The sequence below is a fragment of the Protopterus annectens genome, chromosome 6.part0, assembly GCF_019279795.1.
Source record: "Protopterus annectens isolate FY-2018-M chromosome 6.part0, PAN1.0, whole genome shotgun sequence".
Taxonomy (NCBI): domain Eukaryota; kingdom Metazoa; phylum Chordata; order Ceratodontiformes; family Protopteridae; genus Protopterus; species Protopterus annectens.
Genome location: NC_056737.1, coordinates 813387481 through 813415275, shown reverse-complemented (window position 1 = coordinate 813415275; position 27795 = coordinate 813387481).

The following is a 27795-nucleotide window of genomic DNA, read 5'->3' as shown; positions in this document are numbered from 1 at the left end:
CGTTCTGATTCTTAGTGGGTTAAATAGTTATCCATTCTAGCAAATTGTCATTATGTCAAGGAATATTTGAGCATAAGTATAAGTACACCAATTAATTAAAGGATAATTGAAATTTCACAACATAAAGGTATTTTTATTACAGATAATTTTCTTGTTAAAGGTAAGTTGGAGTTCAAAAAGTTCAGTTTGTGGGTTTTGGGGAATCTACACAGAGATGCTATAATTTCTGACAAATAAACAAATGCCTCTGTGGTTGTCCTCAGGCCTGAGAACATGATAAATACTAAACCTAGGTAAGGAGGGAGTACTATCTTTGCAGTGAAATCAAGTCTCAAGGTTGCGTTCAAGTTGCAGGAGAGCCTCAAAATCAGGCAAATCATTTTTAGGACTTCTGGCATTGTGGAGAGCTTACTTTTTATGTTTAATACTTGAATTTGCTATAATCATTTTTGCCCTGTTAGAATGTTCAGCAGATGAGCTTGGCCTAAAATGGCACTGTGAGGGTGGCAAGGGATTTGCCCACTGAGCAGAAAGCATGGAACAAGAGGTGAAGACCATCCATCACAAAGCAAATTGACCAATCTTCAATCTCATCCCAAGCTGACATGTACCAGACTCCTCTAGAATGACACTAACCTAGCCAATGGATGGGAGAAATTATCTTATGTTTGCATTTAGCCTTCATTCTGAACAAAGGTAGGATTCCACTCAGGGCAAGTATCTTGTCTGCATTTAACACATGCATGGTGATAGCTATCATGTATTTCCCCATGTCCCCCAGGATTGAGAGCAACAAGTAATTTACATCCACATGGACTACCACTAGATCATTTTAATACACGTCTGGTGTAAGGGACTAAAGAACCCTCATGACATCCCAAATCCTGGCACCTGAGAGACATCTAACTGTTACCCTGGCCTTATCTAGCCTTCAAACATGGAGTCTATATGCCTGAAGACAGGGTCACCTATAACAAGGACATTTATTTTTTGTGTTCCTGAAAACAGCGGTAGTGTAGCAATTAAAGATACAGATTGGTGACTCATTGATGTGTGAGGCTGTGATAATATGGTGAGACCATTTTTATGTTGAGTCGTACATTTCTAGTCCTAGGATGCTTAGGAAGTGACAACCTCTGCATATGCCAGTTTGGTGGATTTGTGAAGAAGTGCAGGTGGTAGTGTATGGGGCTCACAAAACATCTCTTCACCTGTCAGCATTAACTACATTGCGAAGATCTTACACCACTCATATGTCACGTCACATTCGCAACTTAATAGTTTGTTGTCTCTGAGCATCAGGCAGTTTCTACTCTGCCTAAAGATACCCAGTGCTAAAAGGCTGGCTACAGAAGGGACACGTTGATTGGTCTTCCTTGACAGCCAGGACAGTTTTATTTCTTAAAAAGAAAGTAAATAGGATTGTATGTACCTTAATATTAGATAGATTCCTGTTTTGTTAGACAGACTTCTACTATGTTGTTAAAATGTTTTTGCATGCTTAATATCCGGTATGTAAATAATGTTGTGCATTGTGAATTGTATACTACTTTTTTATCAGTTATTATGTTTTGTTTACTTTTCCTGGTTTGTGCCTGAAAACAGTCCAACAAATGGTAAATAAATACAAAAACGAGATAAAATGTGTCAGAAAGTCTGGCATGGAAAGTATCATGGGCAGGCAGACATCTCCAAAAACATTTAAACAAGAATAAAGGAGGGACCAGTATGGAAATGTTGCATCCAGTTTTAAGAGATTATAATTATTTTCAGTATTGTGTATGGAAAAAAACTGCTTGATAAGGTACTGGTTCAGCATCTGAAATGTGCACTATACAGTATTCTTAAAGCTATTGTGTTCTGGACTCTGACACCAAAATCTATGGGTCAACTTCTGATTGTCGAAAAGTCACTTTGTCGACAACCAGAAGATTGAACCCATTTAAGCGAAAGTGCACTAAATCAAAAGTGCACTTTCACAAAAGCTGGTTCTCCGCAGCACATTACAGTGGGGATAAGTAAATATATCCTTTTCCCTACTGTAGTGCAATCTGGGAGTTAGTATATTTAAGTAGGGGGGTTTGGGAGGCACATCCCCCCACATCGGGGTGCAGGGGGCTTGCCCCCCTGCAAAATACTGTTTAAAGCAGTTTTGTTTTTTTCCAGTTTGGAGAACCGGCTTTTGCGAAAGTGCACTTTTGATCTAGTGCACTTACGCTTAAATGGGTTTCAGTGTTGCTTGATCGAGATTGTGAGATTTTGATCAAGCAACATAGACCCAAGTCTATATATTCTTTTTTTTCATAATCTTGCTTGGGTAAAAACCTACTAAATTACAAACTACAGCTTTTCACAGGTAACTCAGATGCACAGATTGAATAACTGACATATTTAATCTCTTTTAAAAGACTATTCTTAGAGGGCTAATATTCACTTGATATGTATTGTGTCCCAGTAAAGCTGTACAATGTGCACCCAAGGCATTGGCTGTGTCCAGTAATCTAAAATAATCTAGGAGTCCAAGGAAATGTAAAATGTACCAATAACACCAAGGCTCCGGTCTGGCAAACAAAAATCAGCTCTTTATTTCCAAAACACGTTAAAATCCACAAAATATGAGCGCTTTCGTCTGCTCAAGGCAGACTTCTTCAGAATAATAAATCAATAGTGCCCCCAGTTTTTATACATTTCTTTAAACAAGCAATTATTAATTAATCAATTAATTAATCTAGGAGTCACAAAATATGTATATGTTTTTATGAGATTCTAATACATGTCTACCAGATATAGTTAATTTCCTATTTGGCATGATTTTACTCTAGCTACTCCCTCCTAAATGTTTTTGAGAATAGGATCAGCAAGGAATCTGCATGATTTTTAGAACAAAGGACTTGTGCTTTTGACTATGTGTTCTCAATCAACAAACTCATTATCATTAATTATAAATGTAATGTAGGTAGTGTCTACCTTAATCCCTCTCCCCTTTAGAATCATCTGGGATGGGGGTTACATGGACCACCAACTAATCCCTTTCAAATAGAATAAACAGAAAATACTAATCCCTTTCAAATAGAATAAACAGAATAAACAGAAAATACAGTTTTGTCAATAATGCTTATCCCTGTGACCATTAAATTTAAACTCAAGTTATGTAGTATGTTTTATGGGCTAGGTATAGCAAAATTACATCCTTCACTTAGTTGTGCAACAGGAATAGTATGAAAAATAATTCTAAATACTATGTATATTTATAATTCTGAGCATGACAAATTTGATATAACTACTGACATTCCATGAACTTAAGTTGAGCAAATTGTTCAGCAGGGTAGCTACACTAAAATTTTGCCTTGCTCCTGTTTGCTTTAATCCACTTAGCCAGAAGCTGGCAAGCCAAAAGATAAAAAAGAACATTTTTTATATTTGTTCAGCGCCAAAGTATTTTACAGCCACAATCAGTATAATCCCTCCTTAAAAGCATTGAAGAGCAGAACAAGTACACTTGCTGATTTTTAACACAAATTTGTTTGCAGAAATGAACAAAAAAAATCTATATATAAAAATGTTAACAATGCCTCTTTTAGCCATATTTTACAGTGGTATAGAGCTGCAACAGGTGGCTAAATAGCCACATATGTCTCATGAGCCATAACCGTTTTCAGATCTCTGTATTAAGTCTTATGACCATCAGCTAAGCCATATATCCAGCTGTTCTTTTTCAAAGCTACAGTGAGCTTTTTTGACAATATGGGATGGGGGTGGATACTCAGATGCATCTTCAGAGGAATAGAATTCAGTGATAAGGAGGTTATTTTCCCATTCTAGTGGCGATGTTGTGACCTCGCCTAGAGTACTGTATGCAGTTCTATTGGGATACGTAGATATAACTTTACTGGAAATGGTGCAAGAGATATAAAGGTAACTAAGGAATGGTGGGAGTGGACTGTGAAGGGAGGCCAATGAGACAGAGATTCTAAACTCTAGAGACCAAGAGAGATTGAGAGGACATGATCTTATTCCAGAAGACAACTAAAGTGGAATGTAAAGAGGTGACACTGAGAAAGAATGACAAAGGGGATGGGTGGACTGATGAAATGAGGTTCAGCTAATGCATTGAAAGGAGACTGAGACAGATGAAAGAGAGGACAGATGGGACGGCAGCTGAATGCTATCTCCAAATCATGGCAGACTAGAAAAGTACAACATGTCCATATGATTATGCTATCATTTTATTTCATTTTTTTATTTTATATTTATTTACCGGGATGGTATACTGATCAGAACTGATCATTTGCAAGTACTGCCTGGCTGAAGTAATTCATAAAGAGAACACAAGCAATAAGCTGTACATATTAAAAGCAGAACAGAAAGTATGAATATATATAACAAAAGGTCTACAGCAGCAAGTAATAGATGTAACAACAATTATAAGTGAATGGAAATTTAACAATTCATATTATTATAGTTCAGGCTTATGCCATGGTGGAAATGCTGTGTGGTAAAGAGAGTCAGGGCAGGGGATGGTGATGTAGTTAGGAGCTGCTAGTAATTGAGAAAGAGTAAGGCTAGAGTTTAAGAGGCCCTTATGTGATGTGTTCTGGTGCATGGCAAGCACAGTTGGATTTATTGTGGACATTTTTTTAAGTTTATCTCTGAAGGTGGGAAAGGGGGGCTGTAGCTTCTTTAAGTGGCTGGTGAGGGATTCCCATAATTAAGGAATGTGCGTGTGTGTGTGTGTGTGTGTGTGTGTGTGTGTGTGTGTGTGTGTGTGTGTGTGTGTGTGTGTGTCTGTGTGTGTGTGTCTGTGTGTGTGTGTGTATGTGTGAGGGATTCCCATAATTTAAGAGCAACAATGGAGAAAATGTGGTTGCTTCAGTGTACTGGTTTGTGGATGTTTGAGTGGGTGGTAATTTGGGAGAAGCATCTGGGGTTGTAGTGTGTGCGCGTGTGTGTGTGTGTGTGTGTGTGTGTGTGTGTGTGTGTGTGTGTGTGTGTGTGTGTGTGTGTGTGTGCGTGTGTGTGTGTGTGTGTGTGTGTGTGTGTGTGTGTGCATGTATGCATGTGCCTCTGAATGTGCGCATGTGTGTGCGTGTGTGTGTGTGTGTGTGTGTGTGTGTGTGTGTGTGTGTGTGTGTGTGTGTGTGTGTGCATGTATGTATGTGTATATGTGTGTGTGTGTGTGTGTGTGTGTGTGTGTGTGTGTGTGTGTGTGCGTGTGTGTGTGTGTTTAGTTTAACATTTGGGAGCTAGTGGTGGAGTGAGTCAGGCTGGAGAAGCTTGAAAATGAGCGAACCTAGTAGCAGGTCTGCTGTGTGCTGCACTGGGAGTCATTTGGCCTTTTTTGAGACTGAGGCAGTGGGGCTAATTAGATGACAAGTTAGTGATGAAGAGAAATATTTTGTTTTAAATTGTATTGTGATGTGAAGGAGCTTTTCTTAGAGTCTGTGACTATTATGGGTAGTTCATATTCAATCTGAGCCAGAAAGACTCCTTTGCCTATAGCTACCCTGGCTGTTTTGAGTAGGTAAGGTGAAGTTTTTCTGAACCAGAAGAGAAGTGAGTTAACTTTTGCCATCAAATTTTCTTCATGTGACTGAATTTTAATGAATGGTCTAGCCACACAGGGTGATGATATTGAATGACTTTGGTGATTTTTTAAGTTTTTAGGTTGTGCCAAATAGCAGCCTTTTTGGTTTTGAAAGATTAAGTGTTAGTTTCTGGTTAATAAGCCAGGAGCACTGGGAAATACGGTCTTTGTGTAGTTGTGTTTTGATTGTAGAGTGGGTGTGGCTAGACCTAGAGAGTACCATGTCATCATCATAGAGGATACGTTGTAGAGCAGGAAGTTCATGAGGTAGTTTGTTAAACAGGGAAGAGAAGGGGAACTAAGATAGAACCTTGGGGTACTCCCATTGAAAGAAGTGTGGGCTGAGACGAGGAACATCCTAATTCAACTGTGAAGAATCTGTTTGACAAGAAGTCTTGGAACAGATGATGGGTGTATTACTAATGCCAATGTTATGAAGAGAGAGAGAGACAAGGAGGAGTTGGTGGTTGATAAGCTCATAGGCTTTTGTGAGGCCAGCAAATAAAGTTACCTTTGTCTTTGTTGGGATAATGTTGTCAATTAGGCACCAAAGTGTCATAATTGTATTACAAACTAGCCATAATCCATGCTGTTTTAGGGTAAGGAGATGGTATTGTTGAATGTAACTTGAGAGCTGGATATAAATGATTTTTTTCTAGCAACCTTGCCAAAAGTGGGTGAGATAGAAATAGGATGAAAGTGTTTGGTGTTTTGAGGTTTAGATTGTTTGGCAGGGATTATCAGTACTGTTTTCCATATATTTGGCATTGCATTTGTTGTCAGGCAAAGACTAAATATATGATGAAGAGGCTGGGTTAAAATTCCATGCAGTGATATCTAAGCCATGAAAAGGTGTGATCCGAGCCTGGGGGAGAGTCTGTGGACATGTCTTTAGGTGGGTTACTGATTTGGTCACGTAAGATTTTTTTAAGCAGAAAAGATGGGTGAAAGTTGGAGACTTTGGAAGAGAGGAGAGGGGTGTGGAGATGCTGCTGATAATTTGGGTATCTAAACTCTGTGACAAAGTCAGAGCAGGTGAGGGTCCTTGATTACTCAGCATTTGTTTGGGAAAGGATTTGTTGTCAGAAGATTTGCACCCAGTTAGCAGGTTGACCTCATGCTAGAAGTGATTAGGTTTATTTAAGAGAGAGAAAGCTGCTTGGTTTTGAGATAATTTACTTTGTGTCTCCATATGGATTGTTTAGCTAAGTTCCAGAGCTTGGTAAAAGTGGCATGTTTGTCAGGGGTTGGATTGGTTTTCTATGACTGTCAGGCTTCAACCCATAGCTTGAGAAGAGATTTGAACTCTTTGGTGAGCCATGGTATTTGACCTTGTTTAAAGTGGTGTTTCACAATGGGGAAGTTTTTGTCCTAGAGTTGGAGAAGTATTTGGGTTAAGGTCATAGCTGCTGTGTTAGGGTCTTGGAAGTTCAGTATGGTAGACCAGTTAAAAGTTGTCTGATGGCTTTTCAGCTTGGTGATATTTTGTGTGGACTGAAGTCTGAAGGAGATCAATTTGGGCAGAGATTTTAGAGACTGATTGCTGACTGAAAAGATGACTGGTGGATGATCACTGAAGGTAGGGGAAAGTGGCAATTTCTGTGACAGTTCCTGGTTTATTAGTGAGTAATAGGTCAAGAGTTGAATGGTTGTTGGAATGGGTTCTGTGATTAGCTGTAAGATGTCCTTGTCCGCTAGAAATTCAGAAATGTCATTTGAAAGAGGACCTGAGGAATTGAAATTCCATGGGATAATCAGATGTCTATTTTTGCTGCATGGTTCTTTTTCATAGAAGTTGCTAGCTGAGACTGTTTCCGAAATTAGGTATTTATGATATTTCCACTCTCCTCTAAGGCCCAACCACAAAGCCAACATACTAGTTATAGGAGACTCTATTGTGAGACACACAGATGTGCTCTCACCAGGCTAGACAAGGAGAAAGTCACAGTAAGTTGCTTGTCAGGTGCTAGAATCCACCATATCATGCATGCACTCAAGTCTCTTAACAACAGGTACTGTTATGACTCTGTCATAGTCCATGTGGGTGTGAATGACTTGAGACATACCTCTCTGGACTATATGAAGAGAGACATGATTGAGCTCACTAAATATGTGTCCCAGGCTGGTATGTCCCTATCCTTAAGCAGCAGCCTACCATCTGTCTCCCCTGGGTTTTAGGCGTCTGGCAAAGGCTCTTGCCTCCCCCATAGTGCCTTTTTTAGACAACGTCATGAGCACAAAATTACCAACATGAAGAATTCTTATAAACAAAATTTAAAGGTCATGCTGCTAAATGCTAGGAGTCTTAGCATGTAACTACACTCATTGCAAGCATTCCTTGTCCTGGAGGATGCTGACATTTGTGCAGTCATTGAAACTTGGTTCAAAGCTGTGGAGAGCACCCCATCCTTAACAGGTTACTCATCCTACCATACTTTCCTACCCCAAACAGAGGGCTACAAAGCCAAAGGAGGTGGAGTTTCAATATTTATCAAAGATATACACACCTCCAGGCTGGTCAAATGGTATGACGCACAGGAGACACTCCAAGTGCAGTTAACTGTTGACAAAGGACCTATTCAAATCATAGCTAGCTACAGACCCCCAGCTATGACTCAGGACACCCACTCCACCTGTCTGGGCTTACTTGAATCCATCAAGATTCATTCTTCTACCCTGATCCTGGGTGACTTTAACTACCCAACCATAGAGTGGAAAACCTATTCTAGCCAAAACATGAATGCCCAGAGATTCCTCAACTTCATCAATGCCAATGCATTGGATCAGCTGGTCGACACCCCTACAAGAGGTGAAAATATCCTGGACCTGGTCCTAACCAACATGAGTAGCTGCTGTAGCACTCCTACTGTGTCATCCTACTTGGTAAGATCCGACCATAAAGCGATCACTTTTGAAGTCACCATCTCCTGTGACTCCCTCTCTCCTTGTCAGGGTCAAACGAAAAAACTTTTCCAAAGCTGACAACAATCTCCTCAGAGCAGGTATAAGCAGCTACACCAAAAAACTATATGAGCACCTACATAGCTGTATGGACTCAGCAGTACCTGACAAGACCAAATCATCTTCCTCAAGGAAGAGTAAACCTGTCTGATGGACAGCAACAATAAAGAAACTCTATAATAGAAGGAATAAAAATGCTATCCAGGGCCAAGAATGAGAAGGTGCCAAGTTGGAAGCAATCTCTCTTTTGTCTGAACAAGCAAATAAGGTCACTGGTGAAATCCCCTAAGGCTAACTTCGAGTCCAAATTGGCCACATCAACCAAGGACAATCACAAGCCCTTCTTCACATATGCCTGCAATCTCAAAGGCAACACCCAAATCTGCTCTGAACTGGTGGCCAATAACACTACACACACAAATGCCATAGATATAGCCAACCTGCTGGCAGACAGGTTTAGTGAAAACTTCACCCCCCTGCCCCCCCCATCAGTAAACCAGGACATCCCCATCACCTGCCCCCCTCCCCTCATAACCAGGAAGCAGGTCCCTAAAGCTCTCTCAAAAGCAAAAAATACAGTCTCCATGGGACCCCATAACATCCCTGGCTGTATCCTTCATAAACTTAGGCATGAGCTCTCAGCTTCATTAGACACCCTATTCAACCAAAGCCTGAGCACCGGCTTTATCCCAGATGAATGGAGAACAGCCACTGTCATCCCTCTACACAAAGATGGAGTGTCCACTGACCCAGGCAATTATAGGCCCATCAGCCTAACTAGCCTGATCTGCAAAGCCATGGAATGCATTATTATGGACCTTATAAACAAGGACATTGGCAACCTCCGAACGCTTGGCCTCACATGGTATGGTTTTGTCGAAGGGAGATCACGCCTGTTAAACTTGGTCGACTTCTTTGAAACAGTCACCAAAGCCATGGATGAGGGGAAGATGGTGCACACCACCTACCTTGACCTAGAGAAACCCTTCGACACTGTTCCCCACTCAGGGATAATAGATAAACTCTCCCAGCTAGGCATCAAACCATATGTTACCAGATGGGTAGCTAACTTGACTCACTGATAGAACCCACTCAGTTAAAGTATGGGAAGCCACCTCTAGTAATAGACCTGTAAGAGTGGTGTACCCCAAGGATCAGTCTTGGGGCCTCTACTGTTTGGGATATACTTTTCTGTGGTGCAAGCCAAAAACAGTCGTCTGTGGCTGACCAAGTCTGCAGATGACTGCAAGTTGGGTGCTGTCTTAAATTCCCCTAGTGATGTGAACATCTTCCAAACTAATGACTGGTGCCAGAATCATGGCCTCAAACTGAATGCCAAGAAATGCATCATTCATAATTCAAAATTCAAAATGTCATCCCCACTAATTATCACATTAATAACAATGTACTAAGCATGCAGTCAGTCATGAGGGACTTGGGCACCCAGGTTGATAGCAACTGACGTTTGACCACCACATTGCCTCCATTGTACAGAAGGCTTTCTACATGGCCCACCTCATAAATGAAGGTATTTCATCCAGGAAGAAGGAGGTCATAACATCCCTGTACTCCTCCCTTATCAGACCCAAGCACATGTAGCAGCTGGAGAGAGCACAGAGGTTTGTGACCAGGAAAATCCAGGGTCACAAACATCTTTCCTATACAGATAGGCTAAAAGCCCTGTCCCTCTACTCAGTCTCATACAGACTGCTCAGAGATGACCTGTGTCTGGCATACAAGGCCATTTCAGACCCAGCCTTGATGGAGTTGCTGCATATCTATAAGACAAACTCCACTCATGCAACCCACACGCAAGGCATTAACCTGGTCTGTGACATTAATAGAACTTGTTGGTGGAATAGATTTGTGTCCCAAAGACTCCCCCATATGTGGAATAGACTCCCTCTCCATGTTAAGCAGAATACCTCTCTAGCCCTTTTTAAGAGGAACCTGGACGACTGGATGGGAAATGAAAAATATACCCCTGGGATCCCACCTGTGTCCCTGCTGGATAAGGGAAACTGGTGCTGACTTTGAGGGAACATGGGCAAACTTTTTGGCTAGGCTTATAAGGGCTTCTGGCCCAATAGCCTAGTATCATCCTATGAACCTATGAACCTATGAAATAGATGATGGAGGAGGAAGATATGCTGCTGTAATAAACACTGGTTTGTTTTTCTTGGTGTTGAATTTTAAGGCCATTCAGAGGGGGTCTGTGTCTGTTGTAGTAATGTCTTTGGCTAGGAGAGTAGGCTTAAGAAGGCGTTTGTATAGTAAGAGACTGCTAATGCCTTTCTTCTTGCCAGGTCTTGCATCATACTCATAAATGTATGATTGGAGAAGGTGCTGAAAGTTGGTGCTGTTTGGCTTGATCCAATACTCAGTGACAGCTCTAATGTCTGAGTTATTGTAGGAAAGGAAGGCATTTATTTGGTCAAGTTTGTTGCCAATGCTTTGTGCATTGATAAGGGCAGAAGAGATATAGGAGTCTTTGCAATTTGTGGATGGAGAGAAGAGGTAAGAAGTCCTGGGTCTCATACCAGTAATATCAATGCATGTATACATTTTGTTTTTAGTATGTTGGTAAGAATGCATTCTGGCACAGAAACTAGCCTCAAAAAGGTTTCATCTCCCTTATGATAACTGTATGAACCAGGCATCAAAAAGTGACTGAATGAAGGCTATAGATGATCAGAGCAGAGTGGTGTTATAACACCAAAAAAGAAGAGCAAAGGAAAACTTTGGGCATAGCAGATAACTAGAGATGGAAAAGGCTAAAGAAGAACATCAGAGTATTAACTGGAGTATGAAACAGAACTCACAGAACACAATACAGGACAAAGCATCACTATACAGATGGGTTAAATTTACCTGAGACAGATAAGAAATGAGTTGGGAGGGGCACCAGCAGGGGACTCATTTAGATAGTCCTGAAAGACCAAAGACCTTCTGCCAGTATCAGCATATGTGTTTGTGTGTGTGTACCTCTGCTGGCAATATTGGTGTTAGCAGAACTCACTGGCTGTTGGATGGGGCCAATTATAAGCCCTACCTGAGTTGTTTGATGTTTATCTGGAATTGCTGAGATCAGAGGCTCCCATTTTCTTTAGTATTGATAGGTACCTAAGCCCTCAGTGGCTGTTTCTGTGGTAGGTGGCTAGAGGTAAGCAGGAGCATAACTGTGAAAAGTCATTTTGTAAATCTTTTTGGCTGTAGAAAGTGACTGGACTTGATCTGTGATGGATAATGCCATCTGCATAAAGAGCAATTGCTGGGGGATGCATGCTATTTGGGATGTTGTTCACAACTAGAGAGAATAATATAGGTCCCCTGTAGTACACCTGAAGTGAAAATGATCTGTTCAGTTTAACTACCAACAGTCTTCATGCTGCTAAGCTCCTATGGGTCAAATAATCATTGAATCAGGACACAGTGTTAGGGCTAAGTAGTACAGTATGGTCCACACTTTTTAAAGAATGTGTGAGGTCAATAAAAATAAATCCTGCAAACCAACCTTTCTCCATGACCAGTTATATTTTATCAGTCATTACGGAAACTGCAGTGTGTTATGACCAGTTCATTATCTTTGGTGTCGGTAAGATTTCTATATTTATTGATGTGCTCACATAATTGTCTATAAGCGGTAAGAAGCAGTATGAAGGAAGGAGGGGTAATGCTTTACAGGTTAGGGTTAGTTTTCTTATCTAGCTTTTCAAGGGGTTCCTTTCCTATTCTGTAGTGCATTTCTGTGGTGGATGTGCAAGGAGCATTGCTAATGGATTTTTTTAAATTCCTGTAGGTAGGATGCATTCATAATGGACAGTGCTTTATATGATTTCTTACAGTCAAAATATGTTATACTTTTTACTACCACACTCCAGAATTGTTGAGTTTATACTATTACAGTTAGTTTTGGTCTGAGACATGATGGTTTTGCTTTCCATTTTTTTTCTATTACTGAGGAATTCTTCATGATACGTGGTGGTGTTCATCTCTTTGCAGAGTTTCCAGGCATTAGTTATGGCTTTATGATGAGATTGTATGTCTGAAGTAATTAAAGGTCATAGCTGCCCCTTAAGTCATTTCTTCTGGAGTGGGAAATTCTTGCTCGGGCCAGGTTTAATAAGAAAGTTAAGGGGCTAGCAGCATACTGGTAGAGAGGGGAGCAGTCTATGCCCTTTAGGTCATTCATGGTCTACCTCTATAGGTATATTGTGTGACTTTAATTAGAGTGACTTGGACAGAAAGTGATCACTTACAGTATTGGGGAAACATTTTATTTTACTAAACTTGTGAGGTGCATTTGTTATAATTAAGTCTAATATATTGTTAATATTTTACATGGGCTGGTTCTGGTAGGCATATAAAGTAGTTGGCTAAGGAAAATCATGAAGAAGGAATGGTTAACTTGTGATTTCTTGTGTCCCAGAAGATCAGTGTTAAAGTCTCCCATTATCTCTATATGACTTTTATATTACTTTAACATGTCCTGAACAATTGTTTCAGACTGGTTAGAACTGAAAGGGTGGGGGAATATAAAATGTGACTGCAGGTACCTTAGTGTGACTGCTTATGGTGACAGAAACCATTGTCAATTAGGTGAGTCTTCACTTATGCTATTATTTCCAACTAACATGGCTGCAATTTTTATGTCTCTTCCTTATGAAGAGCAGAAGACCCTCACATATTTTTGATAGGAAATTTGGAAACTTTTGGGTATAAATGTTAAAGGAGAGACAGGTTCCATGCATTAGGTTTCAGTTTTGCCAGAATATCTGTTTGGATGTTGATGGTCCTAGCTTCTAGGCAGTCCATTTACATTTTTGTGCTGTGATCTTACAGTATTTGTTGTTTTAAGTTGTGCTTTCTAGTTTGAGGGATAGCTGATGTCCTGGGAATAAGAGAACTGGGATGCTTGATGTGTAGGTGAATTAGTGTTCAGGTAGTTATTATTATTATTTAACATTTGTTTACTGGGAAAGTTAGACTGGGACAGAGCATATCTTCAGTGGAGGCCCAGGGAGAAACACTTCAGATGCATGTCTTTGAAATGTGGGAGAAAACCACAGCACCCAGAGGAAACCCACGTGAATGCAGTGGACAAATGCAGACTCCTAACAGAAGGCACCCCAGCTGAGAATCAAACTAGAGACCCTCTTGCTGTGAGGTGACAATGCTAACCCCCTGCACCACTATGCTGCCTGATTACTGAGTCTCAAGGTAGAGGTAGGAATGGAAAGTACAAATGAAGAAAGAAGAAATGAAGAGGGTCCACGTTTGGAGTATATCACCTACAACAAAAAGTCTTAATATTGCAAGGCAAATTAGAGCAGTATTTCTCATTATCCTTTTGGCATGGGTTAAGTGAATTTGGTAAGACATTCTAGTCTAATACACAAATGTAATTTTGTTAAGGGATTATATCATTTGCTATGCTATTGAGTTGGTTATCAGGCTGGATTACAACGTATTTTTGTGACTTGTTGACCTGAGTTTTGGCTTATGTTGTGCTCTCTTAAGTTTGTTAAAGATTATATGTTTAAAAGCATCATCGGTGCTAGGCCTTTGGCAAAAACTAGACTGCGTCTTCTGTAGTCATGCTTGGCCATTAAATAATGAAATGGAGTAGCAAGTACTGGAATGTTATTTTTCTGGCTAAAGAAAAATAAAGCATAAAGGTAGTTTCCAGAGGTGTAGCTAGCTATTATAAAGATTGGAGACATCCTCTGATGTGACACCATCAACTAAGTTGTGGACACAAAAAAATTTGAAAAAACTCCCCTTGGGCTTGAGAAGAAAATAACTCTTCTCTCCTTTGAAACTGAAGCAATCGTTTGCTATATTTAAATGTAGTGAGTAGCTGCTACAGATGCTACAGAGCTTCAGTTCTGACTGTAAGTGCAATATCGGCATTTATTTCTGAATGTCAGTAATACACTAAAGACCAACCAGTACCTGCCAACTGCAACCCCTAGCAGTTTGCACCCAGAGTGGCTGTCCACTTTGCCCCCTTTGCCCTCCCCAATAGCAGTTTCCTAATCAGAGAAAATGAAAACAGAGTCAAGGTCAGAGATTTGGAGTAGATAATGATATGCTGAATTGGTGTTCTGTGGGAAAAAGGAACTGTGAAAGCTATAAACTACACAATGTGGGAGGATGGTAATGGCTCAGCAAAGTAGGCTATTGCTAAGAGAGGAACCAGAGCCATTGCTGGCTTACTTAGTGTCCAGTGACATTCACTGATATGGCACCTTCCCCCTTTGGTTCTTTAGTTAAAGACCAAAAAAAGGAGGATGAGTTCTCCTTTAAAACCGTAGCAAGCCGTTTGCTATATTTGTAGCAAATGGTTTGCTACACATACAAAGTGCCACATACGAAGTGCTGAAGCACATATCTTCACTGGCATTCAGAAATGCTGATACAGAAACAAATACAGGAACTGCACTTCATGACTGATAGGCATTCTCCAATCATGCCCAATTTCATCTTATGCCAAGGGCAGGTGCATGCTTTGCCCCACCCTTGCCATTCTACTGACAGGAGCCATCCAGAAACAATTGATATACTGATCATTCAAGAAGGCAAACTGGATGTGTTTGCATGTCAGCCAGTTAACAAAACAGTATGGCATCTGCTATGGGAGAACAGAGGAGGCGTATAATACACACAGCCCAAGGAGGAGTACAATGTACAACTGTGAAAGAGTGAAATTAGCAACTAGTGGTATACATACTACATGGAAGCAGAAAATCTAAAAGGGGGTTACCTAACAAATGATTAACAAAGCTTGTATGCTAATTATGAATCTAGCAAATGCATCATTCAAGTTTTTAAATGACAGATGGGGGCAACCATTTTCAGTCTATGATACCAGCCAAATAAAAGATGCTGCAGTTCCAAGTGATAGTACAAGAAAATACCTTCTTACTATGGTAACTCGGCACGTAAAACTCAACTACCAATCATTAGCGGACTGGAGTTCCGCTGTGGCGACCCCTAACCGGGAAAAGCCGAAAAGACACAACTATGAGATAATGCTCCATGTTCAGGACTGTATTCAACTACATGCTGTGTTTGATCATTTATATCCAACAGTGATTGTAAGCTTAAGCAAGTGAGCTGACTTTTAATTTTTATGGTGAAGGAGGTGTAGCTGGGCCAAGTCTTGAGATAAAAGAGCAAAAGAATAGTAGCTTTTCTCAATGCTAAATATAGCTACCAGCACCGAAGGTGGCAAGTACCAGCAGGTACAGCCCACATGATTTGGCAAACAGCAGGTATGGATTTGAGTGGGTTTTCTTTGACTACTTACATGATAGCTCGGTTAACAGACCAGGCATGAAACAGAATCAGTGCTCTTAGGGAATACATTCCATAGCATAAACATTTCCAGAACTCAACCAATAACTCAAGCATTATGCACAGTTTTGTCCTGAGAAACTCATCTAATAACAATATTGCAAACCCGAGTGAAGTCATTTTCAGATTTCAGGAGCAAACTGCAAAAGGTTCTCTGTATGTTTGCCAGAGGTATGTCAAGAATAACTTCTTCTTTATATGGTCTTAGTGAGTACTGAAAGGAGTTTACAAGAAATCAAGTGCTTTCAATGAGTAGCAGGCACCTTGGCCTACAGTGATGCTCAAGAATATTGCTCACACTGTGAATCCTATTTGTTGAAACTTGGACAGCTGATCCCAGTCAGTTGTATAAGTTATGAAATGACACATTTTTACATGGAAGGCAAGCTCTCTACAATGCAGGTGTTTTTGCAACATTGCGTAAACTAAACTTATAAACTCCAAGGTTGCACAACCTCAGGCAAGCTAAAAAAAAACTTGTGCTTATAGCCTGTATCATTAAATAGGTTTGTTTTATTATCTGAGTTTCAGTGTAAAGTGAGTTCTGGACATAAATGTGTATGCACGTTTATATGTGTGTATACGCGAGGCAAAGATAGGAAGGCTGTACTTTAAGAGATCATTGCATTCATCCTAGTGCCTTGTGTGCTTCAGCTATAAAATAGTCTGGAATATTCCAGGATACTCTTCAGCTGCTTCTAAGTTCTTTATTCTCAATTCTGTATAAACTGTTTACTACCCATATTTACCAAAGTTATGTGTTCTTGATTGTTACCGATTTCTTGCATTGTTTTTAATGTGTTTTTGTAATGGAGCTTTTCTCCCCAGGCCTCCGCTGAGAAAGGGCCACTGGCCCAATTCGACATCCCCAGTAAACAAATGTAAATAAAATAAATAAATAAATTAAGATTGTAATATTTCTATATAAGAAGTACAGAACACAGTATAACCTGGTCACTGTGTACATCTTTGCAAAGATGTTGAAAAGAAGGAAAAATTCATTGGAGGGAAGCAAACATGATGTATATTCTATAAAAAGAATAAAAATAAAAAATAGTGCTTGATAAGTTAGTCTTGAAGAAATGGAAGTTAGGACAGGGAGAAGAGAATTAAAAACATGTATGTATCTTAGTGGAATCTACAGAATTAATAAGTGTTGGTTAAAAAAAGGCAGAAATGAGGACAAGATGACACAATCTGAAGAATTAAGATGGATGGCTCAAAAAAGAAATTAAGCATATTTCACATAAAAAGCAAGGGCCTGTGTCTGAACTAATGAAGTCAACAGCAGCTCATGGCAATGAAATAAGATGGCTCATACAAAAAAATGGAAGCAATAAGGGACTGGTTAAATAGGGAAATAGAAGCTTACTGGTCCTTATTTACCTTCAGAATCTATTCTTCTATAGTTCTAAATCGACAGTTATATCTCATGCACACACCAGCGTGGTTTATCAAGGTTTCTGTTCCACCTACTTTGTCTGGTTCCCACTTTATTATTACTCTCTGAAGCTCCACCTAGTGTGCTTAAACTTCTAACATTACTCGGCATGACTCTCAAACTCAGTGCCTGTTTTTTCTGGTCACTTGTTTTCTATCTGTTTATATCTACTGCATCTATTTTAGTTACTAAATACTATCCTTTTTCTCTGTCATTCTGTTCATCATCTGTGTTTCTTCCTGTCTAGTCCTGTGTCTTTTTGCTTGAGTGCCTTTTCTGCCTTTATTTTGTCTTCCTTTCAGTCTCATTCTAACCCCTACCTCCTTTCACATCAGTATAGAGACGCTATAGTCCCGATTTACCTTCCTATTCCAGATTTCATCAAGACCATCCCACCCCTGAGTGAAGTCCATCTCCATCATACAGGTTCCATCTTTGCCATGCTTCCTTTTATTTTCTCCCTGTAGCTGACCATTAACTGCCACCGAGTTCTTTCCTCATTTACCAGGTGTACTGGAGCCACATTAGCCTCCCCAGGGCATAGCCTGACCTACTGTCAGGGCTGGTGAGGAGATCAAAGACTGTGGTCAGCATCATACTGCTGCTGGACATTGTGTCCTAACCCCCTACCACTCTTATGGCAGCCTTGGTAGCTCTATGAACGCTGCTCTCCTGAAGTGCATCCTCACTTCCATACATGCACAATCCTTATGCAGCATGGTCCTCACCAGACTTGTCCACTGTTTACTGCAGTGAGCTTAGACTGCCTCTGTCCCCCCAGGATGGGCGAGCCGACATTGGTCATTCACCCCATCCTCCCTCTGTGGTCCTTCCCACACCCATGATGGTAATTGAACATGGGTCGTCTGGTTGCAGTAAGGGCTTTTTGTCACTAACTGAATCTGCCCCTTGCCCCCTCCAATCACAATATTTCCTAAACCTAGCACTGCAGTGTCTTGTACTGTTCTTACTTCCTATATTATTAAAAAGTGTTGACATTGTCTCAGGAAAATCTACCTCATATATCAACTCCTATCCTGTCCTGGTAACTTTCCTTGCATTTCTTCTGCAGTTCCACCAGTCATATCATCTGCATACACATGTACCGTAACATATGAATATCGCCTGTCATCCATAAGAAGTGTCCTGACTTCCTTGTCTGCTCTGCTCTACTACAGCTCAAGAGAGGTTTTCCTATCCCCTTGGGTCTGACTTATCTGCCCACCTGATGCTCTTTGTGATAGTCTCTTATTACTAGCATTCCTCCCCTGCCCTTTTCAACTGTTATCCTTGCTTTAGTTCTGCCAAGGTGTCTGTGCTATCTCTCTTGTTTTCCTCCTTTAAGATATTCCTAACATGTTTAGGACTTTAGATCTTGCTTTTGCACCTGTACTATTCCATTTAAATCTGCCCAGAAATCTATCTGCAACTCTCAATTCTTGACCACATGCTGTTTCTGTCTCCTCTCCTTCTTAGTCTTTTCTGCCACATCTGTTCCAGTCTCTTCTTACCTTCTACCTGTGATGGTCCCAAAAAAAATTAATTAACACATTTCTTTTGTCAACAAGGCTAATTTAATTCCGTTATATAAAAATGAAAAGCACACAAAATTTTACTGAAAACAAACACTGTTTAGGGGTTGCCCCAGCTCACAGTTTTTTTTAAATCTACCACTATGCATAATGGCATATTGCAATTCTACTGCACTTGACAAACATACAACAGTCTATGACATAAGAGCCACCTTTGATGTAGAAAGAAACTTCTTTTGGTGGCTTGCCACCAACTGAAGAACAGCTTCTGTTCTTGATCTTTTGTCAAGGTATCATTGAATTTTTCAGTGATCTTTCAGTTTTTCAGGCTTATCCCTCGTTTTGCTCTGTCATTAACAACAGTCAGTTTGGATGCCTGATTCCAAAGTTTCTTAAAAACTGGATTGTCAGTCCACTCTGTGGCCACTATAAGTTTTGCACCATTTGTAGCTTTGTTTCTGGTGCCAATTCTGTCATCAAAAAAGGCAAGTGCTGCTAGGTGCTTCGACAGAAACCACAGATGTCCGGAAATGGCTGCAAGCCCCTTGTCTGCAACCATTTTATTGAGATATGTGTTGAAAGTAGACAGCAGTTCAGTGTCATTGTATGGAGCCTTAATTCCCATTGGCGCTTCATTCCACTGTCGAACGTACACAAGACTGCCAAACAAAACCAAGTCAGTTATGTTGCTGAATTGTATTGCTGTCATCTGAAACTGTGCTCTGAATAGGAATAACTTCAGTGACCAAATCCCTGTCTATATCCCTCTCGCATGGTGTGTAGGCCCCAGAGCTCGAAATGCCCTACCTGGACATCATCCACCAAGGAACAAAAGAGACAAGTGCAAAATTTCTTGATTGTCATCCCGCGGTTCTTGCGTTTCAAGGGCATGGGGTAAATAGTTGAGCATTTCTTGATGCAGGCTGCTTAGTACAGGATTCTGAAAGAGATTGTAACTCACAGCTGCAAAATTGGACTGATTTATTGATGACCACTGCTTCTGAAATTGCTTGAAAAATTCAGTTTGTGGCCTTAGGATGGGCCAAACAAGCAAGAGAAGATGTTAGACAACATGATTTCCATAACATGATGGTGACAGATGATCCAGATTAGTTCGCTTCCCAAAGTTTCTTCGATTTGAATGCAAGCTCCTTTGTGAAGTCTGGTATTGCTAGCTGCCATATCAAAGACAAGCCCTTTAATTTTGTAACTAAGGATCCATTTCTTGATAGCATCAACACAAGCCTTTGCTCGTGACTCTCCTGTTCCTTTCTCTGTATTTGGAATGCCTAGTAACATTTCCTGGCCATTTCCAGTGACAATAATAGCATACTGGTTTGCACTTTTCTTGGATCCATCAATATCAGTTAACATTTTCCCATCCTAGTGCAGAAGAAGCGGACCTTTAAAAGAAATGTCTTTTTCTTCTGCTGTTAAAACTTCTCTCCAAACCTGCATTCGAGATTGTCTGATTGAACTTCTAGAGAGCATTATACCAGTAATGTCATGACCAAAGGCCTGAGCAATGGCTTTGGCAACAAATAGCACTCCAGTTGGAAAGACTGATACGATCTAAGGCATTGACAATCACTGGAGATGCAAAGATATCCTTAGGTGTTTTTGTCAATGATGCAGTACTGGCAACCTCAATAGACACTGATTTCATAGGCTAATATTCATCTTCACTTTCAGACTCGCCAGATGATGTTGAAGAAAATTCAGATGTTATACTGGTAACTGCTTTGGTCTGCCTTTCTTCATACCTCACTTTTGTTATGATTTTCCTTTCCTTGTGCTGCCTCTGTTTGCATTCTTTTGCAGTTGTTTGAAAGTCACAATACTCATATTACAAGAAAACATGTTCTGCCTTTGCTCTGTATGAATTCTCGATCTTCTTCATTCTTAAGTTGAGTCATAACATCTTTTTCTGATATATCAAACAACTGTTCGAGTTTGCATACTAGGTGATATACCTCTCAACCTGGAAACATCAAAAATCTGGACAAGGCCCATGAAAAATAGGTACAAATCTGTATGCTGATTAACATCTAATTTGCATACACACTTATGTAACCCTGCCCACTTCAATGGAATTCTGGGATAACAACTCTCAAATGCAAACTGAAGAACAGACAACCAAAATATGGCACCAGAGTACCCCTGCAGCCATTCCAATGTCCCATTACTTGGCTATTTCGACCGATTCACCATAAACACTAATGTATGCATACTGCTTTACTTCTGCAATGATTATTTTGATTTTATTTTTACTTTTTACAGCAAAACAGTGCAGAAACACTAATAGACATCTGGTAAACAAAGCAATACTGTCTCACAATGAAAATAGGCTTGGCATTAAAACTTCTTTGCCCTTGAAACTCACATTCATTGAAACAGCATTGAAACCCACATCACATCCAAAGAAAATGCATATGGCCAGTGGTGGGTAAAGATTACCTTTGGACTGTTTTCAAATCACTGGCCCCTTGCACACAGAATAAGAAACATACATGTGATCTTTTCTTTGGAAACACCCTCCTGACTTTATTAAATTATATTCCTTATATAATACAACACACTTGTTAGACAGTGCATTTTAAATTTATTGTTTGAACATTTTTCCAGTAGGCTGTACTGTAGGCAATGAAACAAAACACATGAACCAATAATGACAGAACTGCCCAAGTCAGAACATTTCCGTCATAAAAGTCGACTTCCACACCCACACTATAAACAGAATGACAGTAGTGTAAGCCATAGGCATCTTGCATAGCATCTCACACTTATTTTCAATTTAATTTTTTTTTTGGGGGGGACAAAAGGTCAAAAACCAGGGACACATTTTAAACATTGCTTGTATAATTTTGTAAAGTTGCTAGAATAAAATGTGTTAGCACCATGTATTTCACTGGTAAGTTTTGAACCCAGGACCCTATGCACTACAGTCAGAACAACATACCCCTATGCCAAATCAACAACTTGCTGAAAAATAGGAAGACTGAAACTTAATGGCTATCATTTAGTGAATTCATTTCTCACTTCTCACCACAGCTCTCAACTTCCTAGCACAAAAAAATCAGGGCAAAGCTCGCAAGTGGTGGTGGCTAGGGACTTTAGGCCCTTTTTTACTCTGTATGCAAGGTACAGGGTTTGAGCTTGAATACCTCTAGCCACCGTTACACACACAAGCACAATTTGAATGTGTTACAGAACATGACAGAAGTTATAGCCCAGGTTTATTTAAAAGTAGCAGCATTATGGGTAAAATATAATGAAAACATGATTTGAAAAGCTTGCTTAGTACTCTTGTTAATTTATCACTAAGTAATACATAATTTTGAAAATGAATCAAATAGTAACCAGTTTAATTCTTATAAATGTTGCTTAAAATTACCAAAGTGTAAGATACAACAAAGTCAGATATAAAAGATACATGAGAGCTTTGAAGAGGATGTGGGAATTAAACATTTTCACTTATTCCTTTTTTCATGAGATATGGCTATGAATGCATTGTACTACAACATTTCCAGCAGAAATGACAATCCAACATTGACATCCTCTTTAAATTAAATGCAGTGCAACTTATGTTGCAAATTTACTATACATGAGAACATTTTTCTCTCTAAAATCTAAATCTTTCTTACTGGCAAAGAAAACGCAGACATCATATAATTTTCAAAAATACAGTGTAACACTTCATTTCAGGAAGCCATCATACTTTCAGTCTTCACAACATACAGCACACATGACTTTTATATTACTGAATAATTTTCCTGTATGTACATTACAATTTTTATTTCCCCGTATGTGCATTATAGTAGTATCCTTCCCCATGTATGATTGTGCCATTTGCAAATACGAGTCTGCACTCAATTTATAGCACTCATCTCTCTCTTACTTCTCTTCTCCTTTGCTGTCTTCCCTCTTTTATCTGCTGTCTCCCTCTTCATACTTTATCTTGTCTACATCATAATCTTTTTACCCAACTTCTAGCACTCTTAGTTCCCGATTTCTGCCTTACCCATTGTTCGGCTTTCTTCGACTATTCTTTACTTAGATCTTTTGCTTTCTAAACATTAGCTACTTCTCCTTCAGCTGTCCTACTGTTAATCTCCCCCATTTTTTTCCTTTCCTACTCCCTGCTGTTCATCCATTCAGAATAAGCATAACCATCCTTATTTGACCTCAGTATTATTTGACCTGCTCCACATCACACACACACACACACACACACACACACACACACACACACACACACACACACACACACACACACACACACACACACACACACACACCCTCACACCCTCTTTCAGCTTGCTTTGTCACTGTTTGCAGCCAGGCAATAATATACCTGCATTATTTGCAGCAACCATTGAGCCTTCAATAATTTACAATCAGACAGCCAGCCTTACATCCACAAATGAGCAGCCAGGAGCTGAGCTAATCCACCATCATTAAATCCAATACCTGCATTATTTGCAGCAGCCGTCGAGCCTTCAATAATTAACAATCAGACAGACAGCTTTACATCCACAAACGAGCAGCCAGGAGCTGAGCTAATCCACCATCATTAAATCCACAAACGAGCACTTCTTACGATGATGATCTAAATCCACAAATGAGCGCTTCTAACGATCAGCCAGGCGCGAACATCCACAAACAAGCCATTCCCGCTCAGAACGCATTTGAATTGAGCCAGAAATACATGCTCAATTCTGACAGGCTGGTAACTCTGACAGAGCTGATGTCATTGCGCGTGATGACGTCAGCTGACAAAGCACAAAAACTTACTCATAAAAACACAATGATAACAAATCAGAAATGAAGGGGTGCCACTCAGGAATCGTGGCACCCCATTTTTGGACCCCAAAACTCGGTAAAAAATGAGTAATCCGGGACAGTTGGGAGTTATGCTAGGTGACCACCTCCCAGCATACACCCACAGGACTCACCCTCATATAGTCAATACACACTCCTATAAAGCATCCAGAAATCTTACCCACTTTGACCAAAATAAATTTTCAAGCATTCTAAATACCCATAACTGACTCCCACTAAAATCTCTCCCCCTAGCCGAGGCAGTTAATTACTTTAATAAGCTCTTCTTGGATACTCTTAATAGCTTAGCCCCCATACATATCAAGTGAACAAAAGTGAATCACCCCACATGGCTAAAACAACTGACCAAACAATGCATCCTTCATAGTGACAAAGCATGGAAAACTTGGCAAAAAGATAGAGCACAACAAAACAAAATTAATTTCAAACAACTAAGAAATAAAGCCAAGAAACTAGGAATACAAGATAAAAAAATATTTCTCCTCTAAGCTAACAATCTTACAAAATAATCCAAAGAAATTCTGGAAGTCAGTCTCCACCCTTCTCAACCCTGAAACTCTACAGAATCCCTCTCCTGCACCTGATAAGACCCCTAATCAAATTTCCCATGACATTAATACCCACTTTATACAACCATCCAAAAATTAATCAAAGACTCCTCAACAAGACCAAACCAATACTCCCAGAATACTAATAGTCTCATACAAAATGACAATGTACCACTCATTCCTGACAAAAATTTCAATCTTTCTACAACTCACTCATTTTCTATTCAACCACTACTCACATCTCTCATATGTAAACTATTAAAAAACTCAGACCATGCTCTCTTTCCGCATACAACCTTCCCCCAGAATATTTACAACTATCAGCAAATGCAATTGCATATCTAGTTAGTATTCTTATAAACCGCTCTCTCGAAGAAGGATACGTTCCACATCTATGGAAAAAATCTATTATTACTCCACTACATAAAGGCAGAAACTCTCATGACCTCTCAAACTGTCGCCCCATCTCTGTACTTTCCCTAGTATCCAAAATCCTTGAGAAGTGTGTACACACACAATTATTCAAGTACCTCATTGATAATAATCTTCTATGTCCCACTCAACATGGGTTCCACCTAGAGCACAACACTACTACAGCCCTGCTGTCATTCCCCGATACTGTCAACAAAGGCTTAGATACAAGTCATCCCACTTCAGTAATCCTATTGGAACTATCTAAGGCTTTTGACACAGTATCGCATACTAAACTTCTGATCCAATTAACAAAATTTGGCTGCACTCTCAAATCCCTCAACTGGTTTATATCATACCTAAACAATAGACAACAATCTGTAAAGTGCCATAACATCCAATCTGATTATCTGTCAAATAACATAGGAGTCCCACAGGGTTCCATTCTGGGACCATTACTCTTCAACATCTTTATTAATGACATCCACAAAGTCTCTCAACTAGGTAAAATTGTCCAATACGCTGACGATTTGACAACATCTCTACTTTAAATAATTTCTCTGACCTCCTCACAGTTACTCAAAATGCTTTTACAGAGATTGAATCATGGCTAAACAATTCACAACTGCTACTAAACAGCAGACAAACAAAACTTCTATTATTCTCTTCAAAACCACCAGATATAGACTTTAAAATTTTATCTAAAGATGGGTCTGAAATAGAAATAGTAAAATCTGCCAAACTACTAGGCATTACAACTGACGACAAATTCACCTTTGAAACACACATACTCAACACAAGAAAACACACTTTAAATTTGGCAAACTTTATCATCATAAACTTTACATGGACAAAAACACCAAAACAAAACTGGCAAGTACTTTACTCATCCCTCCTGTACTTTATGGTAGTACCATCTTTACTAACCTTCACTCATCCCCCAGCAATAAACTTCAGTCTTGTTACTATAAAATAGTTAAATTCGCCTCAGGAGAGCCTAACCACTCACACTACTGCCAAGAAATCTCTGAACTGAACTGGTTGGATTTCCCAAACTATCTTTGCTATACCCAACTAATGCTGACCCATAAACTAAGTTATAAACCAAATGCCTGCCCAGCACTCTCATCAATGCTACAAAGTTATATTCCTTCACGTACCCAAAGATCCTCCAACAAATTGCTACTAAGTGTAACCAAGCTCAACAACAGAGCGTGACAATGCTTGTTCTCCCATAGCATTGCTAAAAAATGGAGCTCCTTACCCTCCCATATTACCTAAATAGACTGTATAAAGACATATAAAGTAGCATTAAAAACTTACTTCCTACAAAACCTCAAATGCCAATGCAAATCAAACAAACCACCATAAAACCTTCACTATTTATTTCTAACCCAGATCCATAGCTCAAAATAACTTTTACCCTGACAGCAACACAGCTCTATTTCTGCTATAAGTGTTTGGCAAGAACTGCCATGTTTTTTTCATGCTATGCCAAAAAGAAACATCTTAAGCTTTGTACTATACTACCAACCGTTGCCTAAGTTTATATAAGTTCTGATACATATTGATAAGTTTTATATGGTCTATGTATTCTACTTTTACAATTTTTTTTACATTTTTGCATATTTCCACTTTTAAAAATGTTTTTGTCACGTGTCTATATTTGTTTTTGTTTGTGTCTTTCGGCTTTTCCCGGTTAGGGGTCGCCACAGCGGAACTCCAGTCTGCTAATGATTGGCAGTAGATTTTTATGTGCTGGCTTGCCAGGCCTAACACACAACCTTCAATGAAGGAACGCCCATTCACGCATGTCGCCACACAGAAGACGCTTTAACTGAGAATCGAACGGGCAACGTCTAACTGTGAGGCGACAATGCTGCCGCATTTGTCTGTATTAATTGTGGAGATTTTCTCCCTGGGCCTCCACTGAAAATGGGTTCATGACCCAGTGGACTTTTCCGGTCAACAAATGTCAATAAATAAATTACGTTTAACAATTTTTCATTCTGTCTATCACCTTCTCATTGACAAGTTCTGTGTTTCTTTAGGAACAAGTAATCTTTGTGTAGTTTCTTCAACTTCCTTATGCAAGAGAATATGCTTTGTGTTGGTATCCTGGCTCGATCCCATACAGCCATTGCTGACTCATACACCAGCTTATAGCTTTAAAAGGTTTTCCTTCTTCATAGTGATGAAAATTGACCAATTGAAGAACATCCAGTCCCCTGGCAGTCTTGCAGTTGACAGCTGACAGATTGACTTCCCAAGCAATCAGTTTTTGGGTGCAGATCACAAACTAGATGACGCCATACAAACTAATTATGCACAATCACCTACATACATAACACAGAAGCAAACAATGCATGCTGGGGTGACCTCTAAATATAGTCTAATCAAGCTGAAATTTGACAGGTGAGTAAGATACCAAGTGGACAAAAATAAGCCTTGTGGAGACAAGATTTGACAAGGCTGATTTTTTGCATACTACTGTGGACTACCAGTGTGACATCTTTCCTTCCATCTTTCCTATTGCTGTGTCTTATCTACCCTATCCAGCTCCATTTTTAGTATGGTCTTCTCCATACCTCTCAACCTCCTAGGTAAAGAAATCTGGACAACGCCATAAATAATGAGAGGATGAAGGCCCAAAAATATGGACAATTTTTAAATATTGCTTTTACAAACTTAGAAAGTTGACAGAATAACAGGTTTTGTATTAGCATTAATTTTCTGAAGGACACAAAGTCTGAAACTCAAATGTCTGCAATTATTTTCTGACTTCAATCTTTAATGATTTGCCACTAATTTGCCAGAAAAATCACAATTTTATGAAAAACTGACAAACATATGAGGCAAATATCTGGGAATTCTGAAAAAAAACATGTACAGTTTAGAGGTATGGTCTTCTATATACTTACCCCTTCTTAGAATCACATAACCATCAAAGAATGTACAATGGAACTGGGCCATGTGGTCGTTATGCCTTGCTAGAACCTAGCCTTAGACCTTATTTCCTTTTTCAAGGAGTGCCAGGCCAGTCATACCAGAGTGAATTTATGAATATTCATACAATTGTCTAATTCCTTCTTAAAGGAAGACAGCGTGTTACATTGC